This window comes from Astyanax mexicanus, chromosome 11 (assembly GCF_023375975.1).
Source record: "Astyanax mexicanus isolate ESR-SI-001 chromosome 11, AstMex3_surface, whole genome shotgun sequence".
NCBI classification, from domain to species: domain Eukaryota; kingdom Metazoa; phylum Chordata; class Actinopteri; order Characiformes; family Acestrorhamphidae; genus Astyanax; species Astyanax mexicanus.
The window spans coordinates 50645562-50658930 of record NC_064418.1 but is presented as its reverse complement, the minus strand read 5'-3'; the positions used below and the strand labels follow the sequence as shown (position 1 = coordinate 50658930).

At 40.7% G+C, this 13369-nt stretch overlaps 1 protein-coding gene across 1 annotated transcript in view; it reads right to left on the bottom strand.

The window, feature by feature from the left end:
- Positions 1 to 12480, bottom strand: part of znf385b (zinc finger protein 385B) — a 264267-nt gene extending 251787 nt beyond the window's left edge. The window contains exon 1 of the mRNA XM_022664369.2: positions 12281 to 12480. The gene's annotated coding sequence lies outside the window, so the exon portion shown is untranslated. The remainder of the gene's footprint in view (positions 1 to 12280) is intronic.
- Between the last annotated feature and the right edge of the window lie 889 nt (positions 12481 to 13369).

The following is a 13369-nucleotide window of genomic DNA, read 5'->3' as shown; positions in this document are numbered from 1 at the left end:
AAATAAAAACCAAGCAGAAGCAGAACAACAGCAGAGATGATCTACTAGAGAAAGAAGAATCAGTAAAAATTCAGTAAAAACAGCATCATATTAAGCATTTCTCCAGTTTACAGAATCGGCATCACTGTAGAAAACAGTGTTTCCTCTGGAGCTGCTGGACAATAAAATATATTTCCCTAAATATACACTGCATTATTAAATGTACAGGTGCGCACTCATGCAGAAGCTGCACCTCATCAACCCATAGATCACTTTCACGCTCGGCTGCGAGCGCTATAAATCACCAGCGACAGAATGAGACTAATTACCTCACCTATACCGCCTGTCCCAGCTGCAGGGTACCGGCTGTACCACCCCTCCACAAACCGCACCTCCACAACCCCCTCACCCAAACACCGGCACAGAGCACAGCCAGGACGCTAACACTGCACCCAGACCCTCCGCTACAAATTTAACATCAATATTACAGACATTTTTGGCCAGAAAACAAAAAAAAACGATATTTTTCAAAGGATTTCGTTAAATTTGCCACTTGTTTTTCACCAATTAACGAATTACACAGCATTTATTGTATTCTATGTCAAAACAAACTACAATTAAAATATATTAAAAATATATTTATTGAACACTTAACCTTTTTACATACACTGAACATGCTAAGTATGGTAGATTTTAGTTGTTAAATAACTTTACTTTTGTCATTTTTTTATTTTGATACACTAATATTATTGTACGATATATGAATAAACAGTTTTATTTCTTATTTATTTCTACTTAATGTATGAAACTAAATATTTATACTGCATAAAACGTTATTATTTATCTCACATTATCATCCTGTTCCATGTCCTCCTCCTTTCTGTCTCCATGTTTTTCTTTATTTTGTTTTCCTTGTCTTCGCCCCTGTCTTCAGTGTTCTTATGTTGGTCATTTATAGCTCCGCCCCCGCGTTTCCTGTTTTCTTCTGTGTATATTTAGGCACTTTTTTTTATTTGTTTGTCGGTTCTTGTGCGTTTTTTCATGTCAGTCAGTTTCTGGTTTCTGTGTTTCTTTGTCTCCAGTTTTATTGTATCCGTTTCTCTTTGTCGTAAAGTTTTGTTTTATTTTCCTGTTTGTAAATAAATTATTCTCATTTGCGAACCTGATTTAATTTCTTTAATTGCAGTAGCATATTCTTGAAATAAATTCTTTAAATGGTAAATGTTTTGTAATATTATTGACAATATTGTTATCGCAAAAATACCATGAAATATTGTGATAATTCTAATATACCCCTAAAATCCCCTGATTCTTTCCGTTAGATCAGAATAAGAGGTGAAGCACAGACGCCGGCTGAGTTCTGGAACAGACTGAGGAGATGTTCTCACCTTCAGCTCCGAGCTCATGACTCACAGGAAGTGACACGGAGCAGATCTGAGCTTCACCTCCCCTCCTTCAGTTTATTCAGCGTCATTCGAGACGCCTCGTCAGTTTCACAGTATTCCTCTAAGAGAAGGTCAGACTGATTTACTGATTTACACTCCGAGTGTAAAGAACTCCGCTCAGAACTCCGGCTGCTGGACGATACGGTCTAAATTCAGTTCGATCAATACCAAAACTGTGTGTAAATATTTTCTTTAATTCTGGTCAATATGATATAATTCTAATATGAATATGAATGGAGATGGATAGTATACACTGGGTCACGTGGGGTCACGTGAGGTTAGGGTCTCACTGGGTTTGTCAGGGCACCAGGAGGGTCAGGTTGGGGTTAGGGTGGGGTCACGCAGGGTTTATGGTGCCGGGAGGGGTGGGGTCACACATGGTTTGTCTAGGTGCTGGAAGGGAGGGTCAGGATGGGTTAGGGTGGGGTCATGCAAGGGTTTGTTTGGGCGCCAGGAGGGTCACGTGGGGTTTGTGTGGGTGCTGGAAGGGTCAGGTTGGGGTTAGGGTGGGGTCATGCAAGGGTTTGTTTAGGGCACCGGCTGGGTCGCACAGGGTTTGTTTGAGCAAAGGGAGGGTCACGTTGGGGTCATGCAGTGGTTTGTTAGGGTGCTGGGAGGGTCAGGTTGGGGTCAGGTTGGGGTTAGGGTGGGGTCATGCAGTAGTTTGTTTGGGTGCTGGGAGGGTCAGGGTGGGGTCAGGTTGGGGTTAGGGTGGGGTCATGCAGGAGTTTGTTTGGGTGCTGGGAGGGTCAGGTTGGGGTCAGGGTGGGGTCAGGGTGGGGTCACGCAGGGTTTTTTTACGGGACGGGAAGGTCACGTGGGGTTTATGGCGGTGGGAGGGTCACGCGGGGTTTGTTTGGGTGCTGGGAGGGTTGGGATGGGTTAGAGCACTGGCAGTATGGATGCTGATCACTGGGTTTACACAAGGTCGTCAGAGAAAGTAATAATTCCAGCAAGTGATTGGTTCTAATCCCCACATAGTTTGTTCTAAGACCTCCCTCTACTTCTGATTGGTCCACACATGGCAATCTTCACTGCATTACAGAAGGATTTGATAGGAGTGTGAGTGATCAGTAAATCACTGGTCTGCAGGTTCCCTCTGTGACAGGTGAGCAACGTGCTGCTGATTACTGCTTTTACGACCTGACCACTAAACCCAGTCTGCTGTAAGACCCTGAGGCTCTGGGAGAGCTGACAAGAGAGTGAGCGAGAGTCACTCCTGGTTTATTTCAGGCCTCCCTCTCTCTCTTTCTCTCTCTTTCTCTCAACACAAGGCCACCATTTAACTGTCTTTAGTCCGTCCCAATAAACCCAGCTCTGTTCCACTGGCCTCCAGTAAATCAGCAGCACAAGACAACAGCGTGGCCCCATTCGACCTGCCAGCGGCTCCAGGGCTGCCGCCAAACCTGCTGCCAATCCTGCCACCAAGCCTGCCGCCAAACCTGCCGCCAAGCCTGTTTATACACCGGACCAGCGATAGCACCATCACACACACCACCCGGCCAATGGAATTAATCAGGAATACAGCTCGTTAATCTCTGATTAGCGAACATTAACGTAAACGAGACTGATTAAGTAATTAATCACAGATCTTATTATCCAATTACTAATATAAATAATTCAGTAACGATTATCAGACCAATCAATACATGATCTGTAGTTACTGCAGTCAGCAAATTCATTTTAAATGGGTTTCTTACAAAAAACCCTTACAAACGAAGCATTAACCATTCTTGGGTGGATCTTGGGAACATTTGCTCTTCTTTTCCTCTGGTGATCCTGATGAGTGCCAGTTTCATCATTATAACGTTTACTTTCAAATTTCTTGATCTTTATTTCTTCTTAAAGTATTTTTTTCTTTATTTAGTTGAGTAGTTGTTGCTTCTCATAACCTGGATTCGAACATTACTCAAATATTCACTATTCACTGTATACCTGTAACTCTACCTCTTCACTACTTTACTTTAACTGATGCTCTCAAACACTTTATTAAGAGACAAGAAATTCAAGTAATTAACTCTTGATGAGTTCAGCACAGCTGTTAACTGAGAGCCTGAATTCCAGGTGACTCTACCTCATAAAACTGACTGAGAAAACCCAGCAGAGATGTTCAAAACTGATCATCTGAACAAGATGAGCTACTTATTGAAGAATGTAAAATGTAAAATATAATTCCAGATGTTTTTCTTTATAGTTTGGATGGGATTATAATATTAATCTACAATACAGAACATTTTAAAATAGCGAAAAAAACACTGGATTTAAGGTGTGCAAAATGTTCCTGCTTGTTTCATTAAAACTTGATATACAGTACAGACCAAAGGTTTGGACACACCTTCTCTTTACTATTTACATTGTAGATTCTCACTGAAGCATCAAAACTATGAATGAACACGTGGAGTTTTATGTACTTAATAAAAAAAAGGTGAAATAACTGAAAAAACATGTTTTATATTCTAGTTTCTTCAGTTTCTTTGCTCTGATTACTGCTTTATACACTCTTGGCATCATTCTCTGAATGAGCTTCAAGAGGTGGCCACCTGAAATGAAAAGTTTTCCAACAGTCTTGAAGGAAGGAAGGAGTTCCCAGAGGTGTTTATTAGCACTTGTTGCTCCTTTGTCTTCTTCACTCTGTGCTCCAGCTCACCCCAAACCATCTGGATTGGGTTCAGGTCCGGTGACTGTGGAGGTTCAGCTCATTTTTTATTAAGTACATAAAACTCCACATGTGTTCATTCATTGTTTTGATGCTTCAGTGAGAATCTACAATGTAAATAATCATGAAAATAAAGAAAACACATTGCTCATCTAGAGCAGGGGTGTCCAAACTACGGCCCGTGGGCCATTTGCGCCCTGTTTCCTTTTTTGGAGCGGCCCGCGAGGTATTAGAAATATTAGAAATAGAATGAAAGTTGGCTCACTGTTAAACAGGTTTTTATAATGTGAGATTCAAAGTTTGAACGCTAGGTTTCAGAAATGGGCCAAAGAGTCTAAAAGCAGAGAGGGTGCGCATTTCTAGTGCAAAAAAACGGGCCAAAGAGTCTAAAAGCGGAGAGGGTGCGCATTTCTAGCACAGAAAAACAGGGCAAAGAGTCTAAAAGCGGAGAGAGTGTGCATTTCTAGTGCTAAAAAACGGGGCAAAAGAGTCTAAAAGCGGAGAGAGTGCGCATTTCTAGTGCAGAAAAACGGGCCAAAGAGTCTAAAAGCGGAGAGAGTGCGCATTTCTAGCGCTGAAAAACGGAGCAAAAGAGTCTAAAAGCGGAGAGAGTGCACATTTCTAGCGCAGAAAAACAGGCCAAAGAGTCTAAAGGCGGAGAGACTGTGCATTTCTAGTGCAAAAAAACAGGCCAAAGAGTCTAAAAGCGGAGAGGGTGCACATTTCTAGCACAGAAAAACAGGGCAAAGAGTCTAAAAGCGGAGAGGGTGCACATTTCTAGTGCAAAAAAACAGGCCAAAGAGTCTAAAAGCGGAGAGACTGTGCATTTCTAGTGCAAAAAACGGGCCAAAGAGTCTAAAAGCAGAGAGAGTGCGCATTTCTAGCTCAGAAAAACAGGGCAAAAGAGTCTAAAAGCGGAGAGGGTGCACATTTCTAGTGCAAAAAAACGGGCCAAAGAGTCTAAAAGCGGAGAGACTGTGCATTTCTAGTGCAAAAAAACGGGCCAAAGAGTCTAAAAGCAGAGAGAGTGCGCATTTCTAGCACAGGAAAACGGGGAAAAGAGTCTAAAAGCGGAGAGAGTGCGCATTTCTAGCGCTGAAAAACGGAGCAAAAGAGTCTAAAAGCGGAGAGAGTGCACATTTCTAGCGCAGAAAAACAGGCCAAAGAGTCTAAAAGCGGAGAGACTGTGCATTTCTAGTGCAAAAAACGGGCCAATGAGTCTAAAAGCGGAGAGGGTGTGCATTTCTAGCGCAGAAAAACGGGGCCAAAGAGTCTAAAAGCGGAGAGAGTGCGCATTTCTAGCGAAGAAAAACGGGCCAATGAGTCTAAAAGCGGAGAGGGTGCGCATTTCTAGCGCAGAAAAACGGGCCAATGAGTCTAAAAGCGGAGAGGGTGTGCATTTCTAGCGCAGAAAAACGGGGCCAAAGAGTCTAAAAGCGGAGAGAGTGCGCATTTCTAGCGCAGAAAAACGGGCCAATGAGTCTAAAAGCGGAGAGGGTGCGCATTTCTAGCGCAGAAAAACGGGCCAAAGAGTCTAAAAGCGGAGAGAGTGCTCATTTCTAGCGCAGAAAAACGGAGCAAAAGAGTCTAAAAGCGGAGAGAGTGCGCATTTCTAGCACAGAAAAACGGGCCAAAGAGTCTAAAAGCGGAGAGAGTGCGCATTTCTAGTGCAGAAAAACAAATATATTTCTTCTTCTGGCCCCCAACAAAAAAAGTTTGGACACCCCTGATCTAGAGATTGAGTGGGTTGGGAACTGAAGTGACGGTGCTGAACTCTTTGTAATAATAATATTAATTATTATAATAATAAGAGTAAGTTAGGTAAGTAATGATCTGTCAGTCACTGTCTTCATTAGGAAGTCTGTGTTCTGGCTCAGGGTTTTGAGTAGATTTGAGTAGGAACTGAAGGGTCTGGGCTCTCTGTTTGAAGTGTTGCGTAACGACTCAAATAATGAAATACCCTGATCTCCATTTCTGAGGGTTACAGCTGAAACATCTGCATAATAAACAAGCGCTCGCCAATCCCGACACACGCCTGAGAAATGTGGAGTTTACCCCCGAGATTCCACACCTCGGCCTGGGAGACGCTGACGTTACGGAGAGTGAGCTCACACTGAGCACTATTAATAAAACCTGAACAGCACAGAACATCACCATCACCGGCCTTCAGTTCACCACTGCACTCCTGTTATAATCACCGCCGGCCACGCTTTAAACACCAGCATTCAGTCCCCGTCAGTGTCCGGGTCACCGACCCCGAGGAAGAACAATTACAATGTGATTATGATCACAAACCATCAAACCACCAAACTGAACTGCTTGATTTTTTACACCAGGAGTAAAGCAGCATAAAGTTATCCAAAAGCAGTGTGTAAGACTGGTGGAGGAGAACATGATGCCAAGATGCATAAAAAAAACTGTGATTAAAAACCAACCAGGGTTATTCCACCAAATATTGATTATTTCTGAACTCTTAAAACTTTATGAATATGAACTTGTTTTCTTTGCATTATTTGAGGTCTGAAAGCTCTGCATCTTTTTTGTTATTTCAGCCATTTCTCATTTTCTGTAAATAAATGCTCTAAATGAGAATATTTTTATTTGTAATTTGGGAGAAATGTTGTCTGTAGTTTATAGAATAAAACAACAATGTTCATTTTACTCAAACATACGAAGAGAAGAAAATGAGACACTATTATGACGATAGAAATACTAGTCCTGACCTGCTGAGATCTTGGAGTGGGTTCCTTAAAGCAGTGCAGTTGGAATGCTGTAGTGTTTACACAAGTCTGAAACCACTTCACATCTAAATAACTGTAAAAGCCCCCCAAACACACACACACACCCAAACACACACACACACACACCCTTTACGCCATCATCGCTCTAATGGAGTAATTGTTGGTTTACACCATTCGAGGAATGTTCTCCCTTTATTTGACTCTTTACAAAAAGCATACCAAGAAAAGACCATCGCTCAGGTTCCTGACCTGCCAATCATTCTACTTTATCTCAGGTCATTTTTACACTAGTCTTATTTAACGGAGCTGGTAGCGATTGCTGTTTAAACATTATTTCGGAGCTCGGAAGCAGACCAGGGGCTTGTTTCACAAAAGCGATTTGCGACCTTTTCCACTCGCAGTTCGCAATTTCTACAGGAAGTGCGTTTATTGCTAAATAAAATATTGTTCACAAATCAGCAAATCAGATGAATTTCTGCGACTACTTAAGAGGTAACGCAAATCCGGGTTTGCCTCACAAATGCCATAAATGTGTTATATATTGTCTATGATTTTAATCAGAACAAAATTTAGCTTATTTTAACCAAATTTTTTTTTGCTTATCACAATCTGCACTTAAAACCATATTATTAAACATACAGTAATATAAGTTCTACCTTAAATTTCATTGTGATCAAATACACGTGACATTTAGTACAAAATTGGCTTGTGCCGTGACAAAGAATACATTTTATTCTCTCTAATGTGTAGAGCACTATTGTGATTTGATTGTTAAATGATCAGAGAGTGTCTGATTGCGAGTAAAACTCTGCGTGACTGTGCACTGCGATTTGAGCTCATTTTCTGCAATTGCGATTTCTTTGTAAAACGCTCAATAACGTGCACGCACGTCGCAACGTTAGTAAAACGAGCCCCAGAGTTCCAATCTCTGGTCCTCCGGAAATCGTGGTCTGTTTTTTTCTTCAATTGGACTCTGGTTTGGTTGTTTTTGCTACAGGCGTGAAGGCTATCCTCTCCCTGTGCTGCATGTGCGGTAGGACTGGAGCGAGGGTACTGTAATAAACTGCACTGTAAATGAGCTCAGCTTTGTGGAGTGAGTGCAGGTTCCTCCCACTTAAAAGTTTATATCCAATAAAATTAATAAAAAGCAGCAAACAGATGAAGCTTTAGTGAAATGCAGCAGCACGTTTGGTCTTCAACCAACCAAAACGGTTGGTCGTTGCTCATTGAGCTCCACTGGCTACCAGTTGATGCTCGCATCAAATTCAAAGTGCTTACAATCGCCTACAAGGTGATGACAGTACAGGCTCCTTCCTACCTGCACTCGCTCCTGAAGGCTTACGCTACCTCCCGGCCGCTGCGCTCCTCCAATGAACGTCGCCTCGCTTTACCAAACAAACATTCACACAAAGCAATCCAGACTGTTCTCATACAGAGTTCCCCAATGGTGGAACAAACTACCTTCCACTACCAGATCAGGAGAATCTCTCACTATCTTTAAGAGACTCCTGAAGACAGAGCTCTTCAAAGAGCACTTACTCTCCTAACACCTCTAACTAACTACCTTCTACTACCAGATCAGGAGAATCTCTCACTATCTTTAATAAACTCCTGAAGACAGAGCTCTTCAAAGAGCACTTACTCTCCTAACACCTCTAACTAACTACCTTCTACTACCAGATCAGGAGAATCTCTCGCTATCTTTAATAAACTCCTGAAGACTGAGCTCTTCAAAGAGCACTTACTCTCCTAACACCTCTAACTAACTACCTTCTACTACCAGATCAGGAGAATCTCTCACTATCTTTAATAAACTCCTGAAGACAGAGCTCTTCAAAGAGCTCTTACTCTCCTAACACCTCTAACTAACTACCTTCTACTACCAGATCAGGAGAATCTCTCACTATCTTTAATAAACTCCTGAAGACAGAGCTCTTCAAAGAGCACCTACTCTCCTAACACCTCTAACTAACTACCTTCTACTACCAGATCAGGAGAATCTCTCACTATCTTTAATAAACTCCTGAAGACAGAGCTCTTCAAAGAGCACTTACTCTCCTAACACCTCTAACACACTACCTACTTCTAACTTCATTTCCTTCTTCCTCTTCTCTACTCATCTATCCCATTATTTCCCTCTGACCTCCTTAAGGCCCTATCTATAGACGCTTTATTTTTAACTTCTATTATTTTTGTACTTAACCTCTTCTATTATTTGCACTTCAATATTGTAAGTCGCTTTGGACAAAAGCGTCTGCCAAATGTAATGTAATGTAATGTAATGTAATGTAATGTAATGTAATGAAACTGCAGGCAGAAAAGAGATACACAGAATTATGCAAATAATTAACGATTCGAATAGGGTTCTTATGTGTGAAAACAAACCAGAAATAATAAGCCACTCCCCCAACCAGGCTGTTATAGTACACTGTTCAGAACCAAAAGTAGCTATAATACACCCAAAAGCACCCTAAAGTCACCACACTACAGGACAAACCTGCACTCAATCAACCATTCAATCAATCAATCAATCAATTAATCAATTAGACTCGGAGTACATTGAGGGCAGACCTCATTTACAATGTAGCCAAGCCAACACACAGGAAATACATAGAAAACGAATAAATGCATAAAAAGAGCCAGCATTTTAATATATAAGATATATAAGATATTTTACAATAAGATAACAAGATAAAACAAATATGATAAAAAAAAAAGAATTTAGTAGGAATCACAAAATCATAGGTATGAAAATCAAAAGGTAATAAAAATTATATATAGCACTACAAATGGAGTAAATATAAAGCATATATAGGTAATATCTAAAAACAATACAAGAAAAATATATATAATTAAATAAGGAAAGGAGCTGGATGCTAAAAGGAGGCAGAATCAGGTACAACACCTGGAAGAGCAGCTAACTGCTACAGGCCAATCAGTGTTGAGTATAAAGGGAGACCCCGCCCACGTATGTGATGATGAAAGGATGTAGTAAAGTTGTTTGGTCACTCAGTTTATTCACTTAAGTGCAGTGTGAAACCAAAACTAAGCTAACTGGATTAAATACAGAACAGAATATAATATAACACATATATAAATCTTAGTTTAGTCTTAGTTTTTTGGGTTTTCAGGTGTGAAAACGTTCTCTATTAATACACTACATTTCGAGAGGCTTGTGGTTCTGACTGATCTGAAAGTGAGATGAGCAGCAGGCTGTGTGTGTGTGTGTGTGTGTGTATCACCATGCCGTGACTGGGGCTCGTTATCGCCCGGATTTCTCACACAGTGATCTGATAAATCAGAAGAAAGCGGAGTTTGGCTGCAGTTGTGAGAGTTCACTTCTCTTCTGAAAGATCTGCTCATCTTCACCAGTTTATAAACCAAATATAACTCCATCCCACATACACTCAAAAAAAAAATCACGAAATCACACTAAAGACTCAACTCAAAACCTACGGAAATTCTCTGATAAAAATGTTTAAAAAAGTATTAAAAGTACAGTAATTTCAGCACACTGACACATTGCTTGAAAAATACTTGTTTTTATTCTGTAGGTCTACATTCTCTATAAGACATGTCGGTACCACTTTAAAATAAGACCACCTTTATAAAGGGTTTATAAATGGTTTACAATTAGTTTATTAATGGTTACTAATTAGGCTGTAAATGCCTTAAAATTTATTAATAATCAGTTATAACACATACGTTGAAAGGGCAACAATATAAATGGCTGTGGGTTCACTATTTGGCAAATAACAGGTCATTGTTGCTCTTTCTATGTGTTATATGTGTTATAACTGATTATTAATGATTAGTAACAATTAGTAACCATTAATAAACTAATTGTAAACCATTTATAAACCCTGTATAAAGGTAGTCTTATTTTAAAGCAGTACCGACATGTTTATTAAGTTCTTTCTTCCCAGTTTCATTCCCTTTCACAATGAGATGTTTAAGGGCTCTGTCACTTTTATGCAAATATTTATGCAAATGTTTACGCTGAGCGTTTACTATACGTTAGCATTAGCTTGTGCTAAATGGCAAAACCTGAACCTGAAGCTAGTTCATGCCTAACTGTAACAGAAACACATTAAAGCTCATTATTTGAAAGCTCTTACGTCTCCCTCATCTGCTGATTCGCCACAGACAGTAGATACAGATCCCTCCCTCAGACGAAGTCTACTGTCTAATCCTGCTGTGTACTGTCTGAGGTTCCAAGGTTCAACCAGCAGACCCAAATGGCTAAAGTGCCAATTCTTCAACAGGGTTGACAGGTGAGGGGTGGAGCCAGGGTGGTTCTATGCAGGTTTGCTTATTGTGATGTCACAATAAGGGAGGAGCATCCAAAACTCATTATGCATGCATAGTGTATTATGTGGTTGTATTGCACAACAAAATTGTAGCATTAGTATTAATAACATTTGTTTCAAATGCTGGAGAAATGGATTCCTGCATTGTTTGTTTTGTTTTCTGCTCAAGCACACCTGATCTAACTCACCTGTATAACTGGCCAGGTGTATCAGGTGTGATAGAGCAGGAAACCGGGTAACTGTGCTAAACTTCAGACCATGCTGTCCACAGTATAACCAGGGCTTTACTCAGGTCAGAGTAACAGCAGCACACTTCAGTACTTTTCACACTTCACACCTGATTAAACTCACCTGTATAACAGCCCAGGTGTAGTACAGGTGTGTTATAACTAGGGAACTGTGCTAAATTCTACACCCTGCTTTTCACAGGACTGCACTCTATCCAGTCACTGCAGATACAGCAGCAATGTTCAGTACACTTCACACCTGATTAAACTCACCTGTATAACAGCCCAGGTGTAAACTCAGGTGTGATAGAGCAAGGAATCAGCTTCACCACTGGACTACTAAACTAAACTCCAGACCAAGCTGTTATGACCACAGTATAACCAAGTTATAACGGTATTTAACACTAAGTAAACACACACCTGATCAAACTCACCTGTCTAGGTGTGAACTCAGGTATGTTTTAAAACAGAAAAGCAGGTAACTACCTGTGCTAAACACCAGACCCTGCTGCACACAGTATAACCAGGTTCTACTGTTATAGTTAATAATAAGTTTATAACAGCATCACTCTTCAACAGTACACCTGATTAAACTCACCTGCATACCTGCACAGGTGTGTTAGATTAGGAGTGCAGGTAACTAGCTGCGCTGAACTAAACTAAACTCTACTCCCTGCTGATTACAGTAAAAGCTGCGATTTTTTTAATGAAGTGTGAGTTACAGAACTCCAGGCTCCTCCCTCCTGCCTGCAGGTAAAGATAAAGCACACCTGAGCTCCTGCCTTGAAACGCTTGGTCATGTGTGTGTGTAGCGCGCGCAGTGTGTGTGTGTGTGTGTGTATATCCTCCCCGCGCGCAGTAAACAGGCTGCAGACGGACAGACTGGACTCCATCAAAAAAAAACATCAAAGCCTTCACTGACCTTTACTCCGCGTGCGCGAGGAAACTCCGTACCTGTCCGCAGGTTGCAGGGAATGTGCTCGCGCCTCAGCAGCGTGTGCGCGCGCGCGCGTGTGTGTGTGTGTGAATGAGAGAGAGAGAGTCGCGTGCAGCGATGTGCATGCAGCTCAAAGCCCGGCTAGAGTACCTGCACGCACGCGCCTCGTTATGAGTGTGTGTGTGAGTGTGTGTGCGCGCGCGTGTGCGTGCGTTTGTGTGTGGGAGGGTGGGTGGTTATCCAGATCCCACCCATATTCCGGCAAGCCTCGTGCTGGGATTGGTGTGTGTAGTCCCGCCTCTTGGATGCTTCGAAGTCGACGATTGGCTGTTAGAATTGCACGTGAGTGTGAACAACTAGCCAATCTCGGCCTGGTAGGCGGGGCTTGTTCAGGCTTGCCGGAATACAGGTGCGAAATAAAAAAGAAAAACCCACCCAGGTTCTTATACTCTACTGTACTGTTTGTAGTTGCTGCCTAAACCATATTATTTTTTATTAATAGCAAAAATGTGTTTCTTTAAAGTAATAATTAAAGTAAAAATAATTTTCTAATCTTTAAAAAACACTTTTATTGTGTTATTATTATTATTATTATTATTATTATTATTAGATATTTACAGAAATGTGACAAAATCATCCAGTGCAGTTTTAATCTTATTGTGTAACATTGAATAATTGTAATTTCAATTTTTAGTAATATTGCCCAGTTCTACTCTCATTTGGTTAAAAAAACCCTTCAAAACTTTTGATGTTTAGTCTGTACTGATGTTTTACTGGTTATTTCCATATACATCTGGAGAATATATAATAATATTTTATCATATGATGATACATTTTCTTATTTTATCAATGATAAACATATCGAGATATCATTAATTTCATTACAGAGATTATTTTAAAAATCCTGTTAAATTGGATGATGTGCAGCAGAAATTAAATAATTAGACAGAGTATTAGATAAGAGTATAATTAGAAAGAGTATTCGAATACCAGAATCTGACACTGCTGATGCTGTATTTCTACGTGTCTAAGTGTTAAAATATGATAAATATTGTGTATCGTGAAAATGTCTTA